This window comes from Podarcis liolepis (genome assembly GCF_965112155.1).
Source record: "Podarcis liolepis genome assembly, chromosome: 2".
Classification (NCBI taxonomy): Eukaryota; Metazoa; Chordata; class Lepidosauria; order Squamata; family Lacertidae; genus Podarcis; species Podarcis liolepis.
Window position 1 is genome coordinate 52,654,267 of NC_139555.1, and position 26,354 is coordinate 52,680,620.

General features: G+C 40.5%; 1 long non-coding RNA gene across 2 annotated transcripts; it reads left to right on the top strand.

The window, feature by feature from the left end:
• The first annotated feature begins 10 nt into the window (after nt 1-10).
• Nucleotides 11-16,637, top strand: LOC310697509. Of its 2 annotated transcripts, none has more exons than XR_014521028.1 (2): nt 11-910; nt 15,677-16,637. It is a non-coding gene; the product is annotated as an uncharacterized lncRNA (long non-coding RNA). The 2 variants fall into 2 exon arrangements; XR_014521029.1 differs by lacking the exon at nt 15,677-16,637 and adding an exon at nt 5,457-7,026.
• Nucleotides 16,638-26,354: the final 9,717 nt, after the last annotated feature.

The following is a 26,354-nucleotide window of genomic DNA, read 5'->3' on the forward strand; positions in this document are numbered from 1 at the left end:
AACACACCCAGATATTTTAACATCTGGAACTCTTGAGTAATTTTTTCCAAGACTTATTCTTTAGACAAGGTTTTGGCATAATCCTTTATGATTCACACAGATAGTGACCTGGAGGCCCTTGTGGTATTGTCCTCATTCTGCCAAGTCTGTTAAGGGGATACAGAGACAACTCGCGGCATTATGGAATTGAATTACACGGCCGTCGTTTTTGTAGGATCCAATGGATCGCTTGCTCTCGGGCTGCTTTCCCAACGTACTGTGAAAGCATGACTTTCCAAAACAAAAGCCGTTCCCATCCTGCCGCCTTCACTGTTGGACGGGGAGAGAAGGGCTGAGCCAACACAGTAGTGTTTGTTTCGAGGCGAAACAGGATGTTAAAGCAGAGCTAAACCAAATACTGTGTTCAGAAGAGAAGGTAGATATGCTTAAACTGTAGAAATTTCCCTGGCAAAATTCATTCTCAGATGGGCAAAGGCAGCTTATTTATTTAAGGAAGCAGATTTTGGACTCCAAAGCCACAGCTTTATTATTATTATTATTATTACCTCAGGGACATTGTTCAACTCCATTACCATCAAGCTTATCTGGACACACTCTTTTCTCCCAGGAGACCTATTGAGGAGGGGAAAGAATGCATCCAGGGGAATTGTTGCAAATATCGCCTGGGAGATTATCAAATAACCTTGCTGAATAACCTTCCTTTGGTACCTCAGAGCATTGGAGGCGGCTGTGGAAATGTTCACTGTGAAGATGAATTGATGAAAAAACATCTACAAAGCCCGAGACTGAATACTTGGAGCCAGTTTCTTATCCAGGCAAGTTTAGGAAGAAGGAGCTGCAAGCAATTCCTGGATATCTTTCTGAGGAGAAAATAAGGCAGATTGTGGAGATTTTTCTTCCTCCTTTGCAGGTAACCTGTTCATTTCCACCTTAATGCCAAATGTTGTTGTTGTTGTTATTATTATTATTACATCTCTATCCTACCTTTCCTCCAAGGAGCTCAACGTACCATGCATGGTTTTCTGCCTCCTCATTTTATCCTCACAATAATTCAGTGAGGTCTGCTAGGCTGAGGGGAAAGTTCTGGCTGAAGGTCACCCACTGAGTGTCATAGCTGAGTGGAGATTAGAACCCTGGTCTCCCAGGTCCTAGTCCAACACTCTAACCACTACACTGAACAGGCTCTTATTCTATGTCCAGCAGAAATTGGCCTACTTTGAGTCAGTCCACTGGTCTGTTGGTCTCAGTATATAGGTGCTCTGACTGTCAAGGCATCAGGAAGTCATAGCTGCTAGTCTTACTACCTGAGACTCTTTTAAACTGAAAATTAAAATTAAACCCAGGACCTTCTGCATGCAACACATTTGTTCCTCCTCTGAGCTATAGCCCCTCCCCTTACTCCCAACCATCAGCTCCCCCTTATCACAGCAGAAGGATTTGAACCAATGCCCTCAAGGGCACATCACACAAGCCTGAGTCTGAAAACACCAAGCCACAATATCTTGCCATTTATTAAACATGCGGGAGGGAGAAACAGTTTTGGAACAAATGAGTACATCCATATTTCATCCCCAAAGATTCTTACGCTTTCAAAATTAGGATTTGTTTTAAAAACGTCCTCCAGATGATTCTCCTCCACCAAGAACATTGTAAAAATAAACTTTTTAGATATATAAATTGTTGCCACATTTCAGGGAAGCGGGTGACTCCGTTTCACACACATACCCAGCCGGGTGTTTTGACCTTTTTTCATTTGAACAGCAGCAGCTCGCTCCCCCAAGCCCCCACCCCACCGCCCTGTGGATAGCAAAGCCCTTTGAAAAATATTAGGAGTTGTGTTTTTTTAAAAACAGTATGAAATATGGAATAGCGGAGGTCAAATGCAACTTAAGGGTTATTTTTATTAGACATTTGGAACCCTCTGTACTGCAAAGAGGGTTACATTTATCTGAATAAAATAAAATAGAAAAGAGCAGACGTAGAATTTTGTATGTGCAGCCCTTTGGATCTGCTCAAAGAATGTGTCTGGATTGCAACCCTTCTCAATTACTTCAAGTTTGCCTCATTCACAGCAGGCGCTGGAAAGCTGCTCATTGATCCCCAGGGCCTGCCGTTTCAAAGCTGCTGATGAAGGGACAGCAGGTAGCTGCCTGGCTTTTGCCGTTTTCTAGGGGCGTCAGGAGGGCAGAGTCATCGCTGACTGCCTGATGAACAGCCAGCCCCCCTGAGGCTGCCGAAGAGCAGCAAAGCAGACCAGGTTAATTAATGTAAGAGCAACAGGCACACTTTGCTAAGTCGCTTTGAGGAGCTTAGTTAGGCAGAAGGCAAGGAATGCATGTATTAAACACCTACCTAGCTGATTGAATAGGTGCTTCATTGCTTTGCTGCATGCACTATAAAAGTATATGAAATATAAGTTATTTGGTTTAATAAAATAAAGCACATCAAGGTAGGCACCGTCTACAAAGCAGCTCTGTGACTTGTAAAGTTAATAATAATACTTAACATGTATATAGTGCTTTCAAGTGTACAAAGGGCTTCCCATGCATTATTTAACTATAATCTTTACAATAACATACCCCGGGATGTCCCCCCAAAAACGAGGCATCTCATTTTTTCCCATGAGAGCATGGAAGCCATTTTGGGTGCTGTGATATTCCATACCTTCCAATATTTCTCTGATGAAAATAGGGTTGTTGCATTCCACAAAGTGAAATTAAAGCCATTTTTTTTTTTTGCAATAAAATAACAGTAGCATATGGCAATCAGTGATGCACTTAGATAAATAGGGCAGCTCCTGCTAGACCCTGGAGACCTGTGAAAATAAATAGTATTATAATATGGAGTACATCCAGATCTGTACTGGGAGTTGCATAAACATGGTGCTACCACTGAAAAATCCCTGCCTTCTGAGCCACTGCACTTTATTTCCAGATCTCAGTTTCACCACTACTCGTGCTTTTGAACTGGATTCATCCAAAGCTGCTGCCTCAGTTTAATGTTAAATGAACTGATTGACCAGCTTTGTAGCTGGGTTGACTAGATTGCCATAGAAGCTAACATATCATAACAGCTCTGCGTGACTTTGCAAAAAATGGCATTTTGCATTATGCCAGTGTAATTCTAAAATGAAAATGTAGAGTTGGATTGGATACAGACTGGGTGGCATTCAGCATAGCACTATGGCAAGTTTTTTCCACTTGCCAGATGGAGCTCCTCCCCCCAGCACACTGTTCTGGGGGTTCTCTCATGCTCCCCCTCCCCAAGGCAATTTCAGATCTCACAACCAGAGGAGGTGAGGAAAACCTTTTTGCACTAGCAGAAGTCCATGCACACAAGTCCACTAGAGAGACTCCTGCCCTAAGACTGCAATCCTATGCCTGGGGAAATAGACCTAGAAAAGACCTCACTGAAGTCAATGCAACTTATTCTGTGCTCTAAGTCAGTTGCTCATGAATCCCATTGACATCAATGGGAAAAGTCAGTCATCACTTAAGCCCCATGGATTTCAGTGGGAACTAGATGCAACTAGACCCAACTCATAGCCTTAGGTCCTAACTTTTCTTTTGCAAATGGAATCAAATTCAAGGGTGTAGCATGGGGGTCTCTGTCTCTCCTTTCCCCTAGCAGCCCATTGTAACCATCAAAAACCTGGTCCTGGGAGTTGGGCAATCCTTGGGAATGGTGTGGGGAATTGGGGATAAATATTCCCCCTCCTTTTTTGACCAGAGGATCAACTTATGAACCAGGCCCAGATCACCCTAAAGGTAGCTATTACTATTGAAATGTTTAACAAAATGCCATTGAAGTCTCTGCAGTTAGGGAGACATGATGCTTTCATGTTTCTTTTATTGTGAACAGTAAAAATAATTAAGCAATAATAAGCATCAAGATACCTAGTAAGAGAGAGAGAGAGAGAGAGAGAGAGAGAGAGAGAGAGAGAGAGAGAAGAAAAGTTTCTGAGGGGAAAGAAACAAATATTAATGTTTGCGGTCAATTCCCAACAAATACCCTCTTCAAAGTGAACCAATTGCATTTTTAACTGAAATATATGACAGATAGCTGCGGCACTAATGTTTTTCACTGTTAATAAGGTCGATATGGAACAGAGCTCCTTTAGAATATATATGGCAAAATGGAAATGCATGCTTTGATGACTGCTATAAAGCAGGCCAAAGATATGTCATGTCCAATTAATGTCAATAAGGAACATCTGTATTTAGGCACCCAAGTTACTTAATGCAAACATTTCATAATTATATACTATAGCACACATGGAGCATTATGAGATGTGGTGTCCCAGTGTGAAAAATATTCACATTTTTCAGATCAGTCAGCAGTCTTGGTCTGGCTTTGGCTCAGCTTGCCGTCTCCCCATAAGAGTATTTCTTTATAATATTGAATTAAGTACAATCCACATTTTTTCTCTTATCTGTGAAATCTTGTGGTTGCAGCTTGACTGTTTTCATAAAATGAAAGGTCCATGTGCACAGAAAGTTGGGAAGGTTTTCCACCCCACCCCTTTCTTTTTAGTGAGACACATCTGTTTCTCTCCCCACCCCCCACCCCTACCCCAAGCTAGGAAGCAACGGCTGAAACATGAAGAATGCAATGTGCAAGATTCAAAACTTGCACTGTTGTGTTTTGTTTTTTTACTCTATGGAACAATGTGATTGTACACGGAAGAACATTGTGTGCCCAGTCCAGTCCCTCCCCTGTATATGCCACTCTTGTGATTGTAGCTATTTGCGCACGAAAGGGTTGTAGGTGGCAAGAGGAGGTTAGTGGTAAAAATGGATCTTCATACATGATGGCAGCATCAATGCATGTATATAAGCTGTATATATATGAAGGGTCCGTCAGAGATTTAACACAGCAGGCAGAACTTTAATGCCATGGCAGGTGCAGAGATTTTCAGTGGAGCCAAATCACACGTTCTGCTACCACCAGGAGTAAAGTATAGAACAATCAAGGGTGTACATGCATGCGTGAACTAGTTCTCAAAGGTATCCTATCCTATCCATCATCATTTGCTCTATTCTTATTGCTCAGGCTGTTAGTGCTAATGTAATCAAAATGGTGCCATGATGTAGCCATCATGGCACGATAATGTAGTCAAAATGGAACCTTAAGAAATAGCAGCAGGCTTGGGGAAAACCTAATTTTTGCCCAGACATGACACATGAGGTGGGGTACTGCTGAGGCTCCACTCCTCCAGCTGTAGTGGTGCTGCTTGCTCAGACCAGGATGGGGTAGGGCAGGGCTGCGGTGAGGGAAGGTGGCTGATTGCTCTGGATTTGCTGCAGAAATAAAAAATAAAAACCCTCAATGGTGGGGAGACCTCCAAAACATCCCAAAGGGTTCTAACCAAACTCAGTGCCCATGGAATGCTGACTGTAGAGATGAGAGTGATTGGAATCCTGAACAACCCTTGAAGCTGCAACATTTTGTTGCAGGTGCCACATATTCTGTTCTATACCAGACATCTAGAAGAAAATAAGATGGGACATAACAAGAGCAAATGAAACCACAAGTTACAAACAGTTTGGTGAGACAAGGATACAACCAACAAGAGATTTTTCGACATGGAGAGACGAATGCCATTCCTTTTGCAATGGAATCAATATAAACATAAATGAAGCTGTAACTATGGATGTACTAATCCTGGTATGATTAATTGTCTATATTTTAAGCATGAAATAATTAATTGTAAATCTTTGAATTTACATGTGTGTGGGATGTGAAAACTGACATCAAAGAAATAAATAAATAAATAGAGAATAGCCTTGCGCTGCACAATTAAGAGCCCTCCTATCTCACTCCTTGGCTGCGTTTAACTTAAGACGAGTGATTGCTCTCTACAGGAGAACACTTAGCTAGAAGAACATAAGGTTAGTCTTCTTTAGGAAGACTTCGTTTCAATCCCTATTTGAGCTGCATGTGAAGAATGGCCAACATTTAATAATGTTCACCTTTCAAATGGTTGGCGCCACTTGGGAGGAGACAATCAGCCCCAATATGCGTGGCACATTTCTCCCACCACCGTTTTTGCCAGCAGCCAGTTTGAGGAGGCACTCTGCAGCAACATGCAGATTGGAAAGCTCCCCATCTCTTGAAGGTTGTCAAGAGAAGGGGTGTATTGCACTGTAGCAAGCTGCTTTGAAGGGGGCATTCACAATTTGATGCACAACATGACCCCTCCCTTAACAAGCACTGTGCAATATGTGCTGGCAGCCAGAGGCGGCAGGGGAACAGATTGCAATCTCACAGTGAAAGGTGTTGGACTCTCCCCACCAAAGGGAGCACTATTCTTTTTGGGGGGGGGGCAACATTACTCTTATTTGCTTTGAACAACAGAGTTGTTCTCTTTTTTAAAAAAAGAGTTCTCTGTTCAATGACAGATCCTTGAGGGGCATAGGTTTACTTTAATTACCAACCTTCCTTTTGTCTGGGATCTCACTTGTTTGATGACTTTGAGGTGTGTTTGTCAAATGTTTAATGAACTTCTTGTGGGGCGCAATCACCCTCCACTTATCTATGATGGTTGATTCAGTGCTTTGAAGTAATATCCAAGAGATCCTGTTGGAATTTGTCTTATATAGGAAATGGGTTTTGACATCTACATTGTTAACTGCATTTTAGCTCCTGAGAAATTTTATTCTATTTCCCACCTAGCCATTGGAATCGGGTCAGAATTGGCACATGAAGCCATACGTTTTAAGGTCATCTACCATTCCCAAGCATAAAAGACTATGGTGAGGAATAGCTAAATGAAGCTGGAGGAGGAAGTTCTTGTCATTTGGCTGTCTCTGCAGAGGCAGACATTTGGTTTCAAGATGTTGACTTGGGGATTCACAGGTCAGAGATGATTTTTGGTATGGATCTTGAAGCTACCCGTAACTTTTTCTAACAGATAACCGTTGAAATAATGAATTGATCTGCACATTTTTAGTTGTTCTCCATTCTGAAATGCCATGTAAATATGTGTGTGGATTTCAAAAATTAAGAATTGTTTTTTCTCCGAAACACTGCTTGCTAGAAGAGTGCTCTTTAAATGGATGTTACCATATTTTTTGCTCTATAAGACTCACTTTTTCCCTCCTAAAAATTAAGGGGAAATGTGTGCCCGTCTTATGGAGTGAATGCAGGCTGCGCAGCTATCCCAGAAGCCAGAACAGCAAGAGGGATTGCTGCTTTCACTGCGCAGCGATCCCTCTTGCTTTTCTGACTTCTGAGATTAAGAATATTTTTTTCCTTGTTTTCCTCCTCCAAAAACTAGGTGCGTCTTGTGGTCTGGTGCGTCTTATAGAGCGAAAAATACGGTAGTTTGCCCACACCTCCAAGTTTTCATGTACACCATCCAGATGTGCTTTATTTCAGGTCTGGCTTCTTCCTTGGTTAAATCGAAAGTGATGGTAACTCCACTGGAAGTTGAAAGCGATTGTGAGAAACTCTTCATACTAGTTTTGGAGTTGACTTTGTAGCCCATCACATCCACTTGCTGAATCTGAACAGGAGGGTATACATTGCCAATATTGCTACCCCAGTTTATTACAGACCTTGCCCATTTACACTTGACCAGTGCCGAATTTACGTATAAGCTAAACAAGCTATAGCATAGGGCCCCACTCTCTTGGGGTCCCCCCCAAAATTAAAGGAAATAAACCTGAATGTACATTTCCAAAATATAAGATAAAAAAACAAATTACTTGGATAAAATACATATTTTGTTATGTGCAAATGGCTTTAGATACCTATTAGGTCCATAAATTACCATATAGCAAAAATTCAACATGAAAAACAGCGACAATTTGTTGTTGACAAAGGACAGCTGGATGTATAAAGGGCCTCATTACCTTCAGTAACTTAGGGCCTCAACAAACCTAAATCTGGCCCTGCACTTGACAACATCATCTGAACACAGAAATGCTGTGAATGAGGCCCATAACATGGATCTGTACCAACTAGTTGTCACTTGTGCAGAAAGAAGCTTCGGAACATTAGCTGTTTAGATCAAGAGCTTTCAAGCTACAGCAGAAAGGATACGGCAAGCAAAACAGAGCACATTTAAACTTTGAAAATGCTTCTGGAGTCCTGAGTTGTTGAAGAGGGAGGGAAGAAGGGAAGAAAACCACAGGCAATTTATCTCTCTAATTATATTTATATCCAGAAAGAATAAAGTATCAAGACAAGATCAGAGAAAAATCAGATAATTACGCATTTTTACTTTTATAATGAAGCATCACACTTTAACAGCCTTTTTGGCTTCAACATCATCTCTAAATAGAAGAGGCAGTAATTTTAATTGTTATTTTTGTATCAGCCATATTTCCTTGTTTGCTGAGCAGAAATCCTGGTGCAATGCAATGAATGAACCACACGTACATTGCCTTGGCTTCTTTGAAAGAGAACTATAAGTGTGCACACACAAAAACTAATAATAATAATAATAATAATAATAATAATAATAATAATAATAATAATAATACTATAACAGCACCAACAATCTGAAACAGTCGGTAGGAAGCATGAGGTCAGACAGCTGAGCTGAGTCACCAGTTGAAGTTTTGTGCACACTTTCTTGAAAATAAGCTCCATTGAATTCAACGGGATTTCCTTATGAGTAAACAAACACAGGGTTGCATTGCATATCAGTCAAATAAATTAAATGTCTTATTGCCAATAAACAAGGGAAAAGAAAAGGATGAGAAGGATAGATGTTCTTAAAGAGGCAAGACTGGAATCCAGACTTTGAATAATTTTGTAAAATTTATGTGTATGTGTTAAATTTGTACCCCACATATCCATCAAATTTTGTCCAAGGTCCACTGCAAAATAAGAACCAAAGCTTAAAAACAAGGCAGGCAAAACAAATAAATAAAACCAACAAATGCAACAACCGTTTAAGCGACAGCAACATAGTTACAATAGCTAAAAGAAGACAAAAGGTCTGTCTAAAGAAAAAATAAATTTGCTTTCTGGCAGAAGATCATTGGAAATATGGAAAGCCAGACCTCTCTCAGAAAAGAGTTCCAGAGACCTAGGTCAGTCACTGAGCAGGACCTTACTTAAGTACTTACTAAATGTGATAGTGAGACAGAAAGAAGGGTCTCGATCATGACCATTTTTTATTAAAACGGGACCTTAACAGCCTTTTTGGCTCTTTCTATAGCAAAGAAAGTCAATATTGGGCTAGAATAGATGTTCTAATAATCTGACTTGTTATCAAACTGATTCATATACAGTGGTACCTCGGGTTACATACGCTTCAGGTTGCAGACTCCGCTAACCCAGAAATAGTGCTTCAGGTTAAGAACTTTGCTTCAGGATGAGAACAGAAATCGTGCTCCGGCAGCACGGCAATAGCAGGAGGCCCCATTAGCTAAAGTGGTGCTTCAGTTTAAGAACGGTTTTAGGTTAAGTACAGGCCTCCGGAACGAATTAAGTACTTAACCCGAGGTACCACTGTATTCTAAAATCTCAGTGGAGGAATCTTGTGTCTGACGCAGGTTTAGAGTAGCGCCACCAGTTTGCCTGCATTGGGTGCGCAGGTGAGGAAGGCACCTTCTAAAAACCCAATAAGCACTTGCCCATTTATTATACCCTGTTGTTCTTCCATCATGGAGCCCAGGGCAACATCCATGGGGATTTCTGAGGCTGTCTTCCATCTAGCACCAACTAGGCCCAGACCTGCCTAGCTTCAGCAGGGTGGCTGCATCATGTCATATGTCCTCAGACCAAGTTTACCCCAAACAATGTAATAGTGAATGTGGAAGAGAAGAGAAGAGAAGAGAAGAGAAGAGAAGAGAAGAGAAGAGAAGAGAAGAGAAGAGAAGAGAAGAAGCCCTCAGAATGTCTGTGCATTTGAGTCATGAGCAAGGGGAGAATGCATAAGTAATACCTAATAAATCTGCTCTCGAGTCTTATTAACGACTAATGGGTTTTCTGTCTCTTCTACAACCACCTCCCATGAAATGCTTTGAACATTTAAAACTACAGAATTTGTTTGATTCCCACCCACCCACTGTTCTTTCCACCACTCCAATAAAACTCTGGAAATTAAACTTCAGTGTAAGTGTAAGTTCTAATTATAACATGACAGAAGAACATTGCACATTAAGCCTGGCTTGCTTCCAGGGAATAGAGTTGTATTTTTCAAACGATAAAAAGTCCCTTATTGTACAGTCATTTCCACCCCCACCCTACATGTTTGAATGCCAGCATGATTTCATAAATATTGCAAGCGGGGGATTTCTACGAGGAAATGGTAGATAAGTAGATCTGGGCTGATGTCAAGAAAAGTTGTGTTGTCAACAGACACATTTTGAAAAATGCAGCTACTGATAAAGATCATTAACACACCAACCCTGCGCACACTTACATGGGAACAAGTCATATTGAACTTAATGGGAATTAACTTCGAGTAGACATGCAAAGGCAGTAGAGGTCGCTGGTTACTTCAAACCATAAAGGGAGTTACTAAACAAACAAACAAAAACAGCAACCATTCCCTTGATATATAAAATTAGTACACTGAAATAATCCCAGCTGATACAAGAAAAAAAGGGTGCATGATACAATAGTACTGAAAAATAAATGAAATGAGTTAAACCCGACCAACTTTGGGTTGGGATTAACCCAAATATTTTCAAATTAGAATTCACTTGACACACCTGACTCCCTTGGGTAAAATTTAATGTTCAGTTGGGAGAATAGTTTTGAGGGAAATATTGTTAAATAATAATAAACATATTATTTCTAAAACCTACACGTTGCTTTTAGAATATGGCTCCAAAATGGAGCAAGTAAACTGTAAAAGGGTTTGATGGGCTCAAGGCATAGTAGACAACATTCCCATGCCAGCTAGGAGAGTTTGTGCGACAATGGATTGCATCCAACTTCGTTTTACTCAAAGTAGACCCACTGAAATGAATAAGCCTAAATTAATAATGTTTATTAAGGTCAATAGGTCTAATCTGAGTAGGACTAGCATTGGCTACAACCCAATGTACAAAACTTTTCTTTGAATATGATTGTTATACTACATTTTCCCTTCTCATATATTGTGGGATTGCCCACTGTCTAAAATGTTTTGGGGGAGAAATTAGAAGAGTATCAGTGAAGATCTTGAGGTCTTATATTCATACCACTACAGCTACTATTCTTCTTTCTGTCATATAAAATGTAAAAGCCAACAAAATGACAGAATGTCTCTATAGGAAGCAATTGACTGGTTCAGATCAATACTGGTGTCGTAAAAGCACCTTTTTGAGGCACATGATGCTGGCATGTTCTGTGGTGTCATCTTTCAGGCAATAAATTATTGTTCATATTAACTTGGTTTAGACAAATCCTTGATATGTGCTGATGTTCATGCACTCTTAAATTATATTCCTGTGGTGTGGGGACTAATGGATGGACAGCAAAAGTGGTCTTTGCAAGCTCTTGTGATGGGTAAGAGACTTCTATTACAAGGTTGGAAGGACAAACACCCACCAACTACTAATCTGGTTTGAAGATCTCATTGTCATTTCTGTTTATAGTAGTCAATCTCAAATAGAGACCTATTTGGATATATGGTCTGCCTATATTAATCTATATATATTTAATTAGGACTGATGGAATATTTTTATTCCCAATGTCTCCTGGGAAAAGTTTTTCCCTTTCTTTTTTGTTATATTTACAAATAATTCTTTTAAAGAAATAACAGAGAGTTAAAATCCTATATAGTCACAGATGCTAGGGTTCTTCATGTAAAATACTGGAGACTTCCATAATACCACCTGGAAGGGAATGACTAGGAAAAAATGTGGAATCATGGCACACTCATAGCAAAATCGGTAAAACATATATGAAAAGATGGGAGGAAGAGGAAAAAATGGAATATGTTTTGAAGGTACTGGGCTCCTTTGATTACCTTCTGAGAGATCGTTTCCTTGCAAATGTATGGTTGTTGTTTTCAATGCTGTAATCAATCCTATCTTACTTTTTTGTACTGATTATTTTTTTAAAACAGATCTTAATTGTTTCAATGTATTTTGTACAATCACTGTTGCGGGTTTCTTCTTCCTTTTAATCATTTCTTTTTTCCCAGCCACAGCTCCTTATTTTTAATAGATGATAGATAGCTCGATCGATTGATAGACAGACAGACATTAGAGATGTGTTTTCTCCCCCCCCCCCCCAGTTTTCTATGTTGAGAAAGTATTTTGTAATGTGGGGAAACATTTAAAAAATGACCTTTCTCAACTTCAGATTGAAACGGTCAATCCCAGAAAGAGCCTTTGACATGATTTTGCTGAACATGTAGAACAGAAAACACTGTATGCAGTGGAACAGAAAACAAAGATGCTGGTGGAAAGGGAAAGGAGGGGAACAAAGAGAGAACGAGACAGAATCTTCTGCCAAGACAAGGGAGACAATGCATGCAGTGCTATCATCAAGACTCAGCAGGATGGGGCCTCTGTTGAGGGCCCCAACTTCAGAAAGGGCCCCAATGGCAAGACTGCCGGGCCACTGTTGGATCATAAAGGGTCTGAAGCGATAAAAATAATTTTGGGGGTGGGGGCAAACGGTACAGGAATAAAAATGTCTGGGACTTCCTCACTACATGGAGTTGGAGAATCCCAGATACCGAACCCCTACTAGGAGAGGCTTCTCAGCAGAAGAACAATAGTTGTTGTTCTATGTCCTTGTGAGACTGATTTAATGACACATACTAGCTCCTAAGGGGGTGTTGCTAATCAGAATTAATTAAAATGTCCTGGGGAAATTCTTACAAGCATGAAAGCTGGAACTGGGGAAAAAATAAAGGGATCTTCCAAATGTGTCAAAGCTTTCCCATCAACATGTGAGCTGCTGACATATTAATTCACTTCTACAAGCACCCGTTTTAAGATTTCTTGCCAGTACTGTTGCTTTTTTAAAAAGTCAAAACACCAGATGCTTTTAAACGTATCTCTCTGGAGATCTACCCTCCCTTCATATTCATTCATCAGATTCTATAAAAAGGAGACAAATGCTTGTTTTATGTTTCCAAGATGACACAACATCAAAGGACTTGCATATTAAAAACCTTAATTACAGATGATTGGTTGATTTTTTATATATTATATAAAAAAATCCCTTCTGAATTTGATTAAACAGGAATTGCTACTATATTCCTTGGGATACAGTCTGTAGCAATCAGTGCAGCCCTGAATATCAAATTATTACTTTTGGCATTCAAGGCTAACACTTTTCTCACTTATATAATTACAATGTACAACTTCAAATTGCTAGTTTCAAGACCAGTAGCCCCATAACCGCTCTGAAATTATGCCTCACGTCAATAACTTTAGCACCAACTCTTGCTTTTATTTCAGCAGTTGTAGTGGTTTCAACATACATTTTGGCATAATAATAATAATAATAATAATAATAATAATAATAATAATAATAATACCTTTATGGAGGATACAGCTATCATTGGCTGCTGGTGAGGATGGCTATAGGGTCAGAAGCACTGCCAGGCATCCTACTTCTGAACACAAGTTGCTGGAGAACAGGGCTATTGCGCTCATGTCCTGTTTGTGGGTTTCCTGAAGGTATCTGGTTAACCACTGTGGGAAGAAGAATGGTGACCCAGATAAACCTTTGGTGCCTTTCAGCAGGGTCCTTCTTATGTTCTCATGTTTTTAATACTACGCTCCATAGATTGCAACCTACTTGGCATTCTGCGGAATCAGTAGAGCTATCCTCAAGGATATGAATAGTCAGGCATTGGCTTGGACCTAGATGCTGTACTGGTTGGTCAATCAAAACCCTATATCGTATGGAAACAAGTAGGGTGAACAGGATCATACAATCTTAGATATTGCTTATGTTGTCCTTCAAGGAGAACTTTACTGGCTTATCAAGAACACCTGATCCACCTACTGGGGAAAGAGAACATGAAAGAGAACAACTGTGGAGTAGCTATTGGTGTCCATTTCCTAGTTGTGGCATGGCCAGATAAAAGAGGGGAAAGAAAATAAGATTTAACAGAAAAAGAAAAGGGAAGGAAAGGCGGGAAACAACAGAAAGGGGGGAAGTCAGGACAATGAAAGAACAAGAAAAAAGAGGCATCTTGGGGGGATGAAGGAGGACTAGGGGGATGCCCCCAATTATTTGGGGGACTAAATTATCTTTCTTCCTTGACCTATAGTGGGGTACTGAGACTCCCTTTGCCCACAAAGCCCCTCCAACCTCAAAACAAATATCAACATGTTCAGCATACTGTGAGAGGACTATGGCACAGCTGTGTAATCTTTTGTTTGTTTTGTAGTGGTGTGTAATGGCTGCATACCTACACAAACTGTTTAATTGGAGTTCAATATGAGTCAATAAATGCCTTTGACTAGTCAAGTAGTCTCATAATGTACTATTAGTATGTGTTATGAATATTTGAAAGTAACAAGTACTCAGCTTCATTTTCTATATATTTTGATCTTTCCTCATGTATTTCTTGTTCTTTTTAAGGAACTACCTAACTCCTTCTTATATCCCATGTGCCCAACTGCATAAAAACTTCTCACACTACACAGTCTTTTGACACTGTGTAAAATGTGCGCACTGTGCATGTTACAATAAATTTTAATGAGGGGTCTCCTGCAGTGGTCTTTCATATCACCTGCTACCTAATGCTTTAACTGGAGAGGCAAGGGATGGAACATGCCATCTTCTGCAATCCAGAGCATGTGGTCTACCACTGAGTTATGGCTTCTCCTCAACCTTTCTCTTTGTTGGAGGAATCCAGACTATAAGTAGGGTTCTCTTGGCCAGAGTGGTTGTCCTGTGCTACTCTTATGCAACTTCACAGACTGTCATTATGGTCTTGTACACATTATAATAGAATGAGTTGTGCATCTCATTCTGGGCTATTGGCACACAAGTATGAAACATGTCACTGTATCATATGAATGAAGAAACGTTTTGAGGCTCGGAAAAATCCACCTAATTCTTCCCATCTTGATTTTGGCTGAAACCATAGGCAGAAAAGCCATCCTATTAAATGTCAAGATCTTCTTGTGATGTTTCCAACCATAGATGGAACAAGAAAATTGTTGACTATTCCACAAAAGAGTCTGTTCTCAGCCTGATAAATGTTTGGTAAAGCATTTCAAATGAAAAAAGAGAACCTTTTGATGTTGATCCATTACAGCCTCATATCAAATGTTAAAGCTGTCCTGGAGCTTCACTCTGTTTCCTGATTCTTCCTTCTGAACCTTAGTAGCAGAAGTAGCCCAGCCAGAAAACAATTATGAAAAATAACTTGCTTTGAACTTGCCAGTGATGAGGTCTGACTAATTTTAACCACATATGATGATAATTATTACCTAGAGCATTTAGCACTGAACTCAGGAATTACTGATGTTTATACAAAGAAGACAAGTTCAGAGTACCAATTTGATTTGGGGGCTTAACATGAAAGTGTAATTAGTAGCTAGCTGTTCAATACATGATTTCTGCTCCCTTTCAATCCTGAACAATGTTTGGGAGGATAATTAATCTGCAGGATCCAGTCCTCGGATACAGCAGTAGTTTGGAGTTCAGTGCTTTGCTACAATGTATGTAGGGTGGATGATGATTGTGCAAGAAATCAGATGACTCTGGTAACTTAGAGCACAATATAATGCATGTTTACTTTGCATTTTAGGTGCTGCATTGCAATTTCATCTTTGAGCCACTTGGAATAACACTGCTCATTCCTCTGACACTGTCACTGACAGTGGCGAAGGCGGAGGAGGAGGAAGGAGCAGCCTGAAAGGGACCCTCACTTGAGTATAAGCCAAGGGGAGCTTTTTCAGCATAAAAAATGTGCTGAAAAGGTCGGCTTATACATGAGTATATATGGCATGTGACTATTGCTTCCATACAACTGAATAGCAGACTGTGTTTAAATTGAACAGAGGTGGCCCACATGGCACCTTCCACTTGTTGCTGGACTATAATTCCCATCAGCCACCATAGCCAGTGGTCAAGGATGATAGAAGTTGTAGACTTCTAGCAGCAATTAGAGGGCACTGCTGGCTGCTCTTGAAATTTGCCTTTAAAACTCTCATTCAGAGGCCCTTCGGTTATCTAAGCAAGCATTCTGCTTTGGAGGACCCTCTAGAACATGGGTAGGCAAACTGAGGCCCGGGGGCTGGATCAAGCCCAATTGCCTTCTAAATCCGGTATGCGAATGGTCCGGGAATCAGAGTGTTTTTACATGAGTAGAATGTGTGCTTTTATTCAAAATGCATCTCTGGGTTATTTGCATAGGAATTCATTCTTTTTTCTTTTTCAAAATATAGTCCTGTCCCCCCACAAGGTCTGAGGGACAGTGGACCGCCCCCCCTACTGAAAAAGTTTGCTGACCCCTGCTCTAGAATAATAACAGCATCCTATGACATATATTGAAATGCATTCATGCACCATTTTCACTCATCTTGCTTGGAAATCACTCCCAAGTCATGCTCCAAATGTATAAGAACATTCTGACCAAAAATTAAGCAGTATTATTATTTATTACATTTTGTGTGTAAGAACTAATAAACATTGTTTTTTTAACTATACACAACATAGCTGCAATGCAACAGACAGGTAGATGTAAATAAATAGACTTTCTTGCCTGCTCCAAGTTGTTTTATGTATTTATTCCATTTTCAACACTCCAAGGAGGTCCAGGAGACAAATAGCATATTCCCCTATGTGGCTACACTTAGAGGTAGGTTTGGCTGAGAGAGTGACCAGCGCAATGAGCTTCATTGCTGAATAGCCAGGTTTGAACCCAAGTCTTCCTGATCCAGTACTGGTGCATGTCCAGTGCTGCCCTCCTGACATTGGTGTCACTGTTTCTTACCTGAGTGCGGATGGGGCAGGGTGGGTGGGAGGGAGGGAGGGAGATCAGGCCTATAGGTGTGCACTGGTGGGACCAATCCTATGCTCCTATTGGTGCACCACATGGTCCTCCTCCTACCCCAGCAACCTGAATGGGCACATTGACTCATTATTGCAGATCCGCTACAACCCTGCTCAAGTTCTCTCTCTCTCTTTTATTTTCAAAAAGCTTTGTTTATCAAACTAGAAAATGACAAACAAGAGGTGCAATTACCATATTTTTTCGTGTATAACACGCCCCCATGTATTTTGGGGGGCTCAAAATTTAGAAAATGGGGGGAGATTGCCTCTGTGTATAAGACTAAACCCCCCTTGTTGAAATTCTTTTTTAGTAAAAAAAAAAACCCTAGTCTTATACATGGAAAAGTACGGTAAATTAAAACAAACTAACAAAATGTCAGTGTGTGGCTATAGACATGAAAGTAAGCACTTCGTGCAGTGTAGCAGATGCAATAAAATGCTCTCCAGGCAATCACCAGTGTTGTTTTGGAGTTTTCGTTGGGCTCAATATTTAATTTGGGGGATGCTTACTTTTTGCTGTTCTCGGTATTAATTTTTTGAATCTTTATTGTTAGACCTTAATATGGGGATTGTTGAAATATTTACAAATAGCTGATAGACAAGGAATCAGAAGTTCTTTATTTTGCTTTCGTCTTCTTCTTCTCCCATTATTCCTTCTCTTTTTCTTCCTCTTTCTCTTTTTCTCTATCTCCTCTTTTCTCTATTTTCCTTTCCTTTTTTCCTTTTTTGTTGTGGTTTGTGTTTTATCTAGATTGACTTTAGTTTTGACAAAAAAAAAAGGAATTTGATATTAATGTCTGTTTTCCTTTTTCTAAATTCCAAAAAATATATATTTATTTAAAAGAGATGCTTTCTTATTTTTATTGCTTATGATCACTTAAATTTTGTTGCATTTTCATGTCGTAAGCCACCTTGAATGTGGTGGAAAGGCAGCATAAAAATAAATGATGATACAAACAAATGGTGATGAAATGGTGTAAAATTTGCCTGGAGCTTCCTTGCTCCTTGAGACTCTCACGTGATGTGTCACTCGTTCAGCCATCACTATCTTCCATACATTGCCGTACCACACATCCAGGTCTGAAGTCCTCCACTTTTGCACAATGGCCAGCTGTACTGCAGTGATCAAGTACACCTGCAGGCCTTTAGATTGAATGCTTACACTATTACATTCAAACAAGAGCAGTTGAGGAGTACAGTCCACCCAACATGTCAAAATTGTTGACATTTCCCTTGTCACTTCAGACCTGTGTCCCCTTACTCTCACAATTTAGCCAGTAGTTCTGGAATCCTCCTGCAATCATGTGAGACAGCTCTACTGTGATTCTGAACTACTAATGTATAGTTTTTCCAGAGGTATGCTGAAGTTGATTTCTGTGGCATGGAATCCCAGATTTCACCCCACTTATGTTCACCTAAAACGATCCCCCACTGCATTCAAAAATATCCAGTGTCCTCGCAAAACATTGATTAACTTGCCGTATACATTGCACACCATATCCCTATAATTGCATTCAAAATTTAGGATTAATTGTTCCCAAACTGTCAAAGGATGAGTGGCTGATGCTGAGGGTTGTTAAAGCACAATACATGAAACAATTGTTGCTCTTGCAACCATACTCCAATTCTTGCAATATCCTTAGCTTTTATGACAGTTTACATATAAACATTTCATAAATATTTGTGCATATTAACACAGAGACCAAACAGTCCCATTAACCAGAACATCTTTGAAATTTATAAATTATAATTGCTATTATACAGTGGAATGTTAACTATGATTGGGAGCTCCCCATAAAAAAGAAGTTGTTGTTGTTGTTGTTGTTGTTGTAATTTTACAAAAGACATTTTACAGAAGACATTTTCACACAGTATTGTTGTACTGTTTTATTGTTGTTAGCCGCCCTGAGCCCGGCTTTGGCTGGGGAGGGCGGGATATAAATAAAATTTATTATTATTATTATTATTATTATTATTATTATTATTATTATTATTAAAGGCCAGCTAGTTGTTTATCACTGTCAAACCATTGGTAATGATAATCTAAACACTGAAAATCCTGGTGCATCTTAATTACATATTTTAATTTTTTTTGGTAGATTTGGCTTCTACATTATGTATCATTTATTTCCCATGTTCTATTAGATGTGTACATTGTTTAATGTTTACCGTACGTTCTGATATGGTTTACCTTGCCTCATTGATGGTTGTGCATCAAGTTCAATTAATACAATTTATATCTTGTTGATTTCTTTCTGAGCATGTGCCTGTTTTGCCTGTTGCACACATAATATCATAGATCATTCCAAAATCATAATCACAGTATTTTGGCTACTCAAGGCCATTAAAATACATGTAGTACTACTCATTAGCAATATATGGTTATTGGGCATTATATTTCTGCATTTATAGTATAGTGTGTAGTATAATAACATAAACCGTGGGGTTTAATCCAGAGAAAATTAGGTGTGCTTAAGTCTCATTGAAATAACTGGAATTAAACTGCATAGTTAAAATGCTTTCGTGCCGTTGATTTCAACAGAATTTCAGCATGGCTAACTTTCATTAGATTGCAGCCACAGTCTTTGCCTTGAGGCACAAATGATCTAATTTCCAGAAATGACACAATAAATAAAGGCATGCTTCATGCACTGGAGATGCAGGGAGACCTAGAAAAAAAGTCGAGAGCAGCCTGATCACAACAGCAACCTTTCTATGTAAGAAACATTCAAATGAAGTTTCTTCTTGGCTGTTGCTGGCAACACTGAGCGATCTTATTGCAATGCAATCCACCTGGCTGTGCTGTTGGCTTGGAAGCCTCAACTTGCTTGCTTCTCTGGCAAACAAGAAGTGACTAATGCTTTTGCAATCTCCTGTGATTCAGCACATTCACAACATCCTGGCAATTACTGTGACACTCCCCCCCCCCCTGCTTTAAGTAGCAAAAATGGATGTTGTGAATTGAGAGGGGATGAATAGATTATGGCCATATTCTCCTGCTGAACATAACAGTAAAAGTTGAGGACACTGAGCAAGAAGTATAGGCAGGTGTTCCCTAAATCTGTGCTGCCCATCCCACCCCCACCCCCAGAAAGAGCAGCACATCATAGCAGATCTCCCCACACCACATTGCTCATATCAAGGAAGGCGCCTTAGCAGTAGTTGCTGGCTTAACTGTATGTTTATGTTTGACAAACAATCAATTATAGCTAGGCTGCAATTCAACATTTTCCCTGACATTCACTATGTATGAGTAAAAGAAAAGCCGTGCTGGTTCCGACCAAAGGTTCATCTGTGCAGGACTGAGTATTTGGAGATATGCTTTAGAGGTCCAGACTATGGGGAGCCCGGAAAAATTAATAATTTAAATTTGGATTACAATTTGGTCTTTTTTATTTTAGCTTTTTGCTATTAATTAGATTATGATGTGGACATGTTGATTGGCTGTCTTTATTGGAAAATCAATAAAAATGATTTTAAAAAACCCACAAAGGTTCATCCGTGCAGGGTCCTGTTTCCCACAGTGACCAAGCAGATGCCACCGAGATGCCTGCAAGCAGGGCACAAAGTCTCCAGCCATTGGTTCCAGTCACTCTCCAGCAAATTGTATTCACATACAAGCTGTCTCTGAATCTGAAGGTTTCATGCAGCCATCATGACATGAGGTTCAATCCACTGGATAGATTCCAATCCTTCTTTTATTTTGTTTGAAGGGTGGCAACATGGGAGCGGGGACATTTGGGGCACTTTTTCAGAGAGGGTTGGAATTCAAGGGGGGGGGCATGATATTTGCTACAGAAAAGTACCTTAGGAACAGTATTATGTGATAGTGAAGATGCTTCACTTTGTTGAAAAGGATTTCAGAGGGGAAGTGGCAGCCCCCTTATGAATGATACAACACCAATGGTGGGGAACCTGCGCCCAGCCAGATGGAGTTGGACTTCAACTCCCATCAGTTCCAACCAGCTTGGCTGACAGTCAGGAATGATGGAAACTGCAGTTCAACAATATCTGGAGCACCACAGATTTCCCATCCTTGCACTAAGTCATCACATAGCATCAAGACTTGGGTTTGGGAAGGGAAGGGAATGGCTGCCTCATTTAGGAAAAATTCACACAAATGCTGGTGAATTTTCATGAGGACTTTAAAAAATGAAACTGAAGAATAGGAATTAGACACTGCCCATCCACAAATGAATCATCACAGTCCTGAATCAATTGATTAGACCAAAGTATTTCCTGATTTTGGGGGTTGTGGTAGTGAGACAGCTCCACTGAATCCAAGTCAATGCAATTGAAGCCTATGGGCATTTTACCCTTATTTCCTTTCTTCACCTATTCATTTTTAAGCTGTGTAGGCCGTCACACCTCATGACCTCACATGCAGGTTTTTCACAATGTGCCCATGTGATACACCCATGCTGGTGAGCTCTGTTCACACAATCCTTTCTGACATAACAAAATGTACTGTGCCCACAATGTGTGTTGAATTAGCAATGAGTCATTCACCTGGCCATGTCATCACGAGGAGAGCTTGTGAATCGCCACCCCACAGTGAGAATGCTGAAACTGCTTCAGAGTGAGGGCATGCTGACCCACAATCTACATTTGCATCAGACCTGGCTCCTGCTGAGTTTGCAAGATTTACTGTAGCACAAAGGAGCAAGGAGTAGGTGAGGGAGAGGTGTTCAAAACAAGGTAAAGCACTTTACCTTTAGAAACAAAAACACCTTTCTGAAAAGAACTGGACTCCATGGTTTGGTTGGACACCTTTCTGAAAAGTGATGCTGCTGTTTAAGCTTAAAGATAATAATTGTTGGGGGAGATTTAAAAAAAAAAATGTTTGCATTGCACTATGGGTGGGGGTTGTTGATGTTTTCTTACTAAGTCTATTTTATACTTCAGCAGAGCAGCTTGGACAATTCTGAAAGCTGGAAAAAATGCTGCGGACCATACAAATGAATTCTGAATTGAACTGTGAATTGAACTGAAATGGAACTAGTTACTTTTGGGTGGCAGAAATCTGGAACTGGAACCAATTCCAATTTTGGAGGGTGTGAACCAGAATGAACTACTTTTTTAAAAAAAAAACTTTCCAAGCACTACTTAGGACACTTGTATGTACATCAACTGATATTACATAATGACTCACAACCAAACCAAGGAGTCCAGACCTTGAAAGTCATAGCTAGATTGGGAGCAAGTACCAGCTGACAGGGACGTGGGTGGCACTGTGGGTTAAACCACAGAGCCTAGGACTTGCCGATCAGAAGGTTGGCAGTTCGAATCCCCGCGATGGGGTGAGTTCCCGTTGCTCGGTCCTTGCTCCTGCCAACCTAGCAGTTCGAAAGCACGTCAAAGTACTTGACGGTACCCATAGGTACCGCTCCGGCGGGAAGGTAAACAGCGTTTCTGTGCGCTGCTCTGGTTCACCAGAAGTGGCTTAGTCATGCTGGCCACATGACCCGGAAGCTGTACGCCAGCTCCCTCAGCCAATAAAGCGAGATGAGCACCGCAAGCCCAGAGTCAGTCACAACTGGACCTAATGATCAGGGGTCCCTTTACCTTTACCTTTACCAGCTGACAAGGACTCATATGACCAGCTTGTCCTCATGGCTGTGAGCCTTGAGATGGTACAAAAATACTGTGAAATGAACCCACATAAAAGAAGCTCGCAGTCTATTCTTATAATGTGCAAAGCAGGGATGGGGGATCTGTGACTCTCCAGATTGCTTTGGACTCCCAACACCCATTGGCCTCAGCCAGCATAGCCAATGGTCAGAGATTATGGGAGCTGCAGTGTGACGTTCGGAGGGCCACAGGATCCCCACCCCTGGTATTAATAGGGAGCCACCATGGGAGAAATTTAAGACAAGCACATGGGCATATGATTGTGTCAGTCCTCTCAGCCACACTCAGAACATTTTAATACATGAAACTTAAATCACTTCTGAGCATCTTCAATGCTATTATGTGAATGCCTAATTCCCGTTACTGAGGAAAGAGGATATTTGTATGCTAATGGGCACCCTGGCCAATGGTTGAAAACCACTTGAGGCAACAGCAACTTTAAGCTTCTATGGATTCTGAAATCCTTTTGCAGATCTTCAGTATTCAAGACTCTGAGGATATCGCCAACAATGTGAAAAGTGCCACAGGAACGTTAATGACTCTGTTGGGCCAGGAGCCCTGTTTTACATCTCATTTGGAAAATTGCATTCTAAAATTCCAAGGGATAAACAAATATATGTGGTAAAAGTAAATGAGATGTTTACATCCCCCCCCCCCCCGGGTTTTATGGTCTCTAGATCATTGTGGTTACACAGCTGAGAATTTATTTATCCATGCGATTTGTTATCTTGAAAATGTTTAATCTCAAACTTCATATTGCTGTTAAAAAAAGTCAGGGGGAGAGAATCCTTTTCCCCCATGACAAATATGAAGTTAGCAACCATAATGTGAAGGGGGAGGGAACTCAAGGGGGCCAAAGGAGTACTTGCTAAGAGTCTTGTAGTACTTTATGACAGCTATGACTAGAACATTGAAGTAGGGCTTGGGGGAGTCTGGTGGGCTGACTCTACACATATGATTTTAGAAGCTATGCAATAACTGCTTCCATCCCCCAGCAGGCTACAGAGCAGCTATGAGAAATCACGGGATCACTGTGGGCAACACAGTCTCCACACAGAAGGGAAAACAAGAAACATGATACCCTGTTTCTGCTCTTGGAAAAGTTTGGAGGATGACTCCTTTTTCCATTTGGTTGTCTGCAGACATATGCCCATCCCCTTTCTGGAATCATAGGAATGTGCCTTATACCAGTCCAGGCTATTTGTCTATCTAGTATTGTCTGTTTGACTGGTCTTGGCTCTTTGGGGTCCCAGGAAGACATCTCTCATAACATTTGCTACCTGATCCCATTAACTGAAGATGTCAGGGATTGAACCTGAGATCTCCTACATACAAATGTGTGCTCTACCATCGAACCTCCCCTTTTCTGGGGACTCCATACCTTGGAGGATACCTTGCAGGAGGTCATCACTGTGGGCCTCCACAGCTTCTGGGGGGATCATTAATGTTATATGCCACATATTGATAGACATCTCCTGCATCAAAATGGCTTAGGAGCATAACCAGAACGTTGGTCCACCTAGCTCAAAACTGTTTGCCATGACTGGCAGCAGTTCATCGGGATTTCAGACAGGGGAAATTCCTACCCAGACTTCCAGAGAAGATGGAGACTGAGCCTGGGACCTTCTGTAGCAAAGCAAATGCTCTACCATTGACCTATGGATTTGCCCCCAAAGGACAGGATGACAGGATGAAATAGTAGAATACTGCATGTGCGATGTAGCCTATAATGTCAGAGAAGCCTTTCATACATTAAGTGGAGCCTGTGGTGTTTCAGTAAGCCCGGGGTTTAGTCTGGTTTTATTCCTCTATGGTTGGAGTCCCAAATCTCCTACTAATATTGCTTTAAGTGGAATTAGATGGCATCCTTAATTAGAACTAAGGGCAGAAGAAGAGATTAGCATTTCCAACTATGTATTTTCCTCATACATAGCATATGTAGCATATGGAGGTAGGGAAAGCCCATTAGCATATGGAGGTAGGGAAAGCATTTGAAAGAAAGAATCAATGGGTGGAAGATAAATGATGAACCTATTGATTCTCTGCAAATATTACCCCCTCAGTCATTTTTACTGGAAGTAAGCAAAGTTGAGCGGGAAATACGGAGCAGCCAAAATTCTCCCCATTAGCTTCAGGTTCCTATTCCATCTTCAGTGCTGTGTCACTGAGGGACTAATGCCAAATACTGAGCAGAGGTTGATTTGGGGCATTATGATTAGTTCCACCGCACTGGGTGCCGAGCCTAGGAGGCACAGCAGGGCATATCAACTATGAAGCAGTAAATTGAGCAGAGCAGAAAGTGAGGGGCGGGGGCGCCAAATTTTGGCCTCACACAAGGTGTCGCTGACTTCGAAAGACCAAAGTCTGCCTCTACACTGAGGGAGGAAACATCCTTCCCACCTCACTTCTTCCAGATCAAGAACAGAAGCCAAGTACGTGGGTGGGAATGAGAGAAGGGAAGAAGGTTTGGTTTTGGAGGGTGACTGGAGGTTGAGACAATGGAAGATTTAAACATATCTCTGTTCTGTGTTAAAATCTAAGCTGGAGAAGAATTGGAAGGGGTCATAATGCTCACTGTGTATTTGAGGGCAACACTACAAGTGCCCGAAATAGGTCTCTCCAAGCTATGAAATATGAGTCTCCATGACATCTGCAATGAAAGAATTTAGAAACAGAAATGGCAGTCCAGAAACAACAAAATATTAGTACTTAGAAAAATACTCCAGAAAGGAATGCTGTGCTTGAAAATGTTTGGCAACATTTTTCTTTGAACTGTTGTGAGGTATTTGCTGCTGTTGTTTTCAATATGCAAACTATATGTAATGATACATAATAGATTACTTCCTCCTCTCTGCCACAATTCACATTGTGTGAATTTCAATTTGCATTGAAATGAATGGTGTGGAATAACATAATGATTTGCTTTACTTACTTAACTTACTTACTTACTTAAATGTTATACCTCCCTTTATCCAAGGATCACAGAGCAGATTACTGTATAAAAACACAAAATAAATAACTTAATAATAAACAAAACAATAATTCCCCAGAGCAGACAACTGAGACAACTAATGTAGTTTTTCTTGGAAGCTGAACTGCAGTGGAAATGAAATATCACTGCATGCATTGGATATGGGGTGGAAAAATAACCAATGCATTTTTACATCCCTAGCCATGGCATTCAGTTTGTAGCTTGGGAAACATGGTGAAAAAAGTAATGCAGAACTGAAAAGAAGATGCTTGATCTGGCTTGAGTATCTTTTGATTACAAATGGGAGGAGATATTTTGCCCAAGATTCACAGCTGGAGTTCCAGCATAGAGGACTGCATTGTAGCAGAATATTACATTATTTGTGAGGGTCTTCCGCAGGAACAGTAGACCTTTGCTGATAGGGTTGCCCTCATCAAATCATTATCATTAGAGATTCCATGTTAGGTCTCAGTTGTGATGTGAAGATGCTTGTTTATTCATATTTGTTCTTTAACAATGTATTCCTTCCGCCTATCTCCCCATTTTAAAAGCATCTACTGTAAGTGCATAAGTTTCAGATTGTAGAGTTCACAGCAATTGCTAGCTTCCGTTTGCAATTGTGTCACTAATTCTTATGTGATCTTTGATAAGAGACTCTTTCATTTTGTACCTCAGTCTATCCACTCTGTGAAATGGAGATGTAAGCTTCTGGGCCCCCCTTCTTCCTCCCACCAATCATTTTTATGAGAGACTCAATGTATGATTTAATACATGGCAATAGCAAAGTATTTATAGTGATGATCAAGTCACGCATAGAATTGCACTATCT